Here is a 6,193-nt window from a genome sequence, read left to right on the forward strand (position 1 = left end):
GTCCTAGCTACTTGGGAGGCTGAGGCAAGAGAATTGCTTAAACCCAAGAGTTTGAGGTTGCTGTAAGCTGTGATGCCATGTACTCTACCAAGAGCAACAAAGTGAGACTCTGTCTCAAAAATAAAAAAATAAATGAAAGTAAAATGGTTACTATATATTGTTGGAGGAAAAGACAGATTAGAAAATATTATTGTAGGCTAGGGTGCCTGTAGCTTAGCAGCTAGGGCGCCAGCCACATACATTGGAGCTGGCGGGTTCAAACCCAGCCTGGGCCTGTCAATCAACAATGACAATTACAAGAAAGAAACAGCCAGGCATTGTGGCAGGTGCCTGTAGTCCCAGCTACTTGGGAGACTAAGACAAAAGAATCGCTTATGCCCAAGAGTTGGAGGTTGCTGTGAGCTGTGATGTTACAGCACTCTACTGAGGGTGATATGATGAGACTCTGTCTAAAAAAAAAAAAAATATATATATATATATATATTTGGCAGGAATGCTACCTATGAATGCATACATGTATATGCATGTGCAATATAATAATCTGTAAACTGGAATAAAATTTTATGGTATTACTTCTACTTCATGTTATCCCAGGTGATCTTTACTTGGTTCTGCTCTATAGTCTCTGAATTTTTTATTAAAAATTTGTATCACTTACACCTGGACACAGTTACCCTCACATTTTCATTGCCCTTAGGACTACGGGAAGCTGATAGGAAATGACTAAGTATCATCACTTAATAGCAATAGCTAGTATTTTATTAAGGAATACCTATGTGCCAGCGTTACAGATCCTTTGTTACCTCTACAAAACAATTCTGTTAAGTATATACCCTGTTGCGGTTCCGACTTTACACATGAAGAAACCATAGCACAAAGAAAGTGTCCCAACTCATTCAGATTTCAGTGGCATTCTGAATTCAAATCCTCATAATCTAGGTTCAAATTTCTTAATCACTGCACTATTCTACACCTCCCTCAGTTTATCCAGGACAATACATATAGATATACTTAATACAAATTCGTGCTGCCAAACCTCAAACCAGATCTGGCTGGTACAAAAAATTTCTATTCAAGAATTATCCTGGCAGGCTCGGGGGCCTGTAGCTCAGTGGCTAGGGCACCAGCCACATGCTCCAGAACTGGAGGATTCGAACCCAGCCTGAGCCTGACAAACAATAATGACAACTATAACCAAAAAATAGCTGGGCGTTGTGGCGGGCACCCGTAGTCCCAGCTACTTGGGAGGCTGAAGCAAAAGAATCACTTAAACCCAAGAGTTGGAGGTTGCTGTCAGCTGTGATGTCACAGTACTCTACCCAGGGCTACATAGTGAGACCCTGTCTTAAAAAAAAAAAAAAATTCTCCTGGCAAAAATCCCTCTTCCTACTCCAGAATCACTAAAGCCATCTAAGCCCTAAACTACTCTTTAACAAATCATTGTTAAAAACAAAGCATGAACATTACCCTCTAGCAGGGTTATTTCCGTATCATTCAAAAACCTCAGATTGAAAAACAGTGCTTACAGAGCATTTGAATGGTTAACTAAGTGTGTCTAACTGCAGAAATGCATGAAATGGGCAACAGACACAGGGAAAGTCTTAGACTCCCTGCCTTTAACTAACTAAGGAAATCCTAAGGCCCAGTTAATAAGTAGATCATTCGTAAGCAGAACTTCTGAAGGGAAGGAAATCAAATGCATTTCACAGAAACAAAAGCAACAGCACAAACTCACAGGAACCCGGCTTTAAAGTATCAGCAATTCGTTCCACCTCCTCAAGGGCGGTCTTTGGAAACCAGCAGTGCTGGGGAAGCAGACAGAGTTCATAATACCCCAGGTATTCTTGGCTCGGTCAGAACCAATCCTCCACGCTTTTCTGGCCGCAACTAATCGCCACCTGAACGCACAAATGGAAATGAGGAGAGAGGAGAATGTCCTCAGTCACAGCGCTAGGTGTGCAATAATTCGACACCAGGGCCGCCCACCCCCCGGGGCCGCCCGCTTCAGCTTCCTCGGAACTGTCCATCATGTCCCTTTAGCACCCAGAGACCTGCCCCGAATCCAGGACCCGGCGTTTTGCAGAAGACCTTTATTCGGAGGCTCCACCTCCGACTTCTCTCTTGGGCCTTTTCCCTACCGCCGAGCTATGCACAGGACCCAGGGCCTCGCGCTGCACGACAGGCCGCACCCACAAACCTGGCCCCCAGCCGTTAATGCCGCACAAGCCTCCAGGCCTCAGGGACGCAGAATCCGGCGAAAACGCACGGCTGCTTGAGAGTTCAGGCACCTTTTCTCCACCTCCACCCCGGTCTGCAGCCTCTGGCCCGTGGCATGCTCATTTCCCCGAGAAAAGCAGCTGTCACACGTGAACCTGTCTCCCGCGACCAGGCCTCACTCGACTCGCAGAACCGCTCAGCCCAAGGAGCCTGCAGCGATCCTGGAGGGAGCGGACCCGATAGAGTGCGCATGCGCGCCGGGGGCGGGGCAAGCACCGCGGACTCTCCCAGGCGAGCCCGGCCGGGTTTGGGAGGAGGCGGTCCAGTACAGAGGCTGGAATCTGGAGGGGCAGCGGTGTCAGATAACTTAGACCTTGGAAGGGTGACAGCGTAACTGACCCCTCTTATTGAGATAATCCGGGCGTGATCCCCTGTAGGAACTGTAGTCCAAAATCCGAAAAACCGTATACTGCCCTTTTTTCATTTGGTTCTTGGCTCCGCGCCCAACGGAACCTGTGAGCAAGGCGCCGCCACACTGAAAGCACTTGGAAATTGGTTTCTGGGCGGAGTGTGCAGGCACCGTGGTTGGGGACTAGAAACCAGGGTGAACTCTAGGCTCCTTCCAGGAAAGAAAGAGATGAGTGGGGTCGCACCCGCGAAGAGAGTGGGGAAAGTGGGCGCTAGGAGCTTAAGTTGGGCTGTCCAAATCTTTAGGCCTGTAAAGGTGACGTTAGAGGTGTTTCTCATTAAACTTTTAACCATTAGGTTAAGCATTCATTGAGGATTTTTGCCTGAAACACTTACAATGGTTGCGATCTGGAAACTTTCTAATTATTTTTCTTGTTACAATTTATTACTTGACTTTCCACTGTAAGAAAAAGCTTTCCTTTCTCTACCCATTTCTTTAGTCTTTTATTAACAGTACAGACTTGTGGGTCCTTTTTTTATTCAGTGAGTTATAATTTATTTCATTTCGATACCCAGATCATACCAAGATTTGACCTATAGGAGATCCAGCTGGATATGGTGGACTTTTAATAGGTCCCCAATACTCTTTTACTATTTTCTTATTTTATGGCATTAAAACATACTTCAGGCTCAATCTTGTACTTTATCTGCCCTAGCTCGGATTGTGGAGAGCAAGACATTGTACTAAAATGAGGCTGAAGAAATAGGGAAGGATTTTATCGTCTATGCAGGGCAGATGGGTAATTTTACAGATAAGTAATAAACTGTCATATTTCAAAAAGTAACTGTTGATTAAAATATACAGAATATACTGAATATGAAGAGTACTGTATTAAATGCGCTTGAAAAATCACTTGCTCTAAAACATCAAAAAAATCTCTATCATTCTTGATTTCTTTGATCATCAATAGGAAAATTCAGTTTTCTATCTTCTACATTATAGGGAATATGTGAATCTGAAGACAATGCATACAGAGGTAATATCCCATTGTTAAAAGCAGGAAGGAAAGGAGAGAAACTTGGTACATTGTTTTTTGTATCTGGTCCTTAAACAATTTCTTGCCATTAATAAAATGTGAATCATTCAGTGGCTTTATACCTCTCAGATTCATTCTACAAAACAGCACGTACAGTTTTCAGTTTTTTTCCTTTGAGCCAGAGTCTCACGCTCTGATGCCTTGTGGCATCAGCCTAGCTCACAACAACCTCAAACTCCCAGGGTCAAGCATTTCTCCTGCCTCAGCCTCCTGAGTTGCTGGGACTCCCGGGAACCTGCCATAATGCTCTGTTAATTTATTTTATTTTTGGTAGAGATGCGGTCACGCTCTTGCTCAGGCTGGTCTCAAACTCCTGAGATCAAGCCATCCACTGACCTGGTCCTTCCATAGTGCTAGGATTACAGGCATAAGCCACTGTCTTGGCCTCACACAGTATTTCTTTAAGCCTTCTTCCCCTTTCTCTTCTTCTGACTTCCTATAATTCATAAAGTCCTATATTTGATTGTATCCCAAAGGTTCCTTATGTTTTCCATCACTGTTCTGTCTTTTTGTTCCTCCAATGAACTAATTTCAAATGACTTGTTTGCAAGTACACTAACTCTTCTGCATGATCAAGTCACTGTTGAAACTCTTTAGTACATTTTTAAATTGTCGTTGTATTCTTCAGCTCCAGCATGTTTGGTTCTTTTTAATGGCTTCTATTTTTTATAGAACTTCTCATTTTCTTCAATTATTCTCCTTATTTTATTTAGTAATTTATTTTCTTGCATCTCATTGATCTTTAAGACAACTATTTTGAATTCTTGTTAAGGCACTTCATATTTCCCCATTCCTCAGTGGTCAGTTATTTGAGTTTTATTAGTTTCCTCTGGTGGTGTCATGTTGGCCTGATTCCTATCTATATGCAATCGCATTGCTATCTCTGCATGATGGAGCAACCCTCCCCCCTCCCCCATACACTTTACAGTCTTTACATACTGGTTTTGGTAACTTGAAAGTCAGATAGGCTCTGAGCTCATGGAATTGCCTCTTTGACCATAACTAAATGAGGTTGAACCCTGAACTCTTGGATAATTCTGGATCTACAGTGGAGACCAAAATTAGCAATCATATTACCAGAGATTCTAGTGTCTAGGTCCTATCTGGTCACTGGGAAGATTGGACTATCTCTTGGACCTTGGTCTATGGGGTTGACACTAGGATGACAGCCCACTTCAGAGTCTGCATAACCTTAGTTACATACCCACCAACATATGTAGCTTCCTCCAGGTTTCTGAGAGGACTCCAATGGATCACTGGGCTGCAGTTCTTCTATGACTGAGAAGTACTGCATCTGAGACCCAAGGTTGATTCAGGGCCCACAGCTGAGACTGAGACCTTCAGGCTTATCTTCAGGATCAGAAATAGGTGTTTCCTAGCTGGCAAGGCTGCTTTCAGACTGCACTTGAGAAGGTCTAAAGCCAATTTGTGGGGGCTTATTAATATTTACAATGGAACTGGGATCAAAGTGTCAGCCTGCAAAGGCACTGCTCAATGCCTTTCCTCCAGGCCTCCAGAACGGCTGCTCTCAGTAAAGACCAGGATCCTGAGCCATCCAAAGACTCACTATAGGGCAGAGGTTAGCAAGTCTCACAAAGGGACTCAGATGGGAATTGTCTCCTGGTGGGGTCCCAGCAAAGCAGATCTGTTCCCAGACAACAGCTGGAAGAGCCTTTAATCAAAACTTTAGAATTATTTCAGTATTTACTATGGGATTTTGGCAAGGCTGTTTAGTGGCACCAACAGGTGAGACTTATAGCAAATCAAATCCCAGACCATAGCTGAGAAGGGCTGAAGAAAAGACTCAGGCCCCCTTATGGGTAGAGAAAGGAAAGCCTGGAGAGTAGCATGTCCCACCAGTTCTCTGCACAGGCCAAATAATTCTGGGGCCAAGATAGGGTACCTTCAGGATCTACTGTGGCACACAGGTCGGCAAGCCTGTGTGGATGGCACACATGGATGCATCTTTCAGCACTTTCCTTTGATGTCAGGTTAGCTCCCTGGCTGTGACAGAAAAGGGCTGGGGCCCCATCAGGATCTGCTAAGGGACAGGGAGGCTGGCCCACTTGTCCCAACAGGTCATATAAGCATGTCTATCAATGGTTTTGTATTTGCAGAACAATTTCTGGGCTGCAGTGGAGAGGGGTTGCAGCAAACATAGGGTCTCTTCATGATCTGCTGTGAGACAGTAGGTGACATTCCTTCCTCCTTTTGGGCACTGGTGCTAAGGTATGACAACTGACAGGGGCTAGAACCAAGTTACAGGACAATTTTGAGGTCTACGGCTGAGACTAATATTGGCAGATAGAAAAACCTGTCTGCCAAGGCAGTAGTGTGCATGATGCCAGAGGGACTTTTTTTTTTTTGCAGTTTTTGGCCGGGGCCAGGTTTGAACCCACCACCTCCAGTATATGGGGCCGGCGTCCTGTTCCTCGAGTCACAGGTGCTGCCCCAGAGGGACTTTTTGGCAG

This window comes from Otolemur garnettii, unplaced genomic scaffold, assembly GCF_000181295.1.
Source record: "Otolemur garnettii isolate 467f Iridium unplaced genomic scaffold, OtoGar3 scaffold00100, whole genome shotgun sequence".
Classification (NCBI taxonomy): domain Eukaryota; kingdom Metazoa; phylum Chordata; class Mammalia; order Primates; family Galagidae; genus Otolemur; species Otolemur garnettii.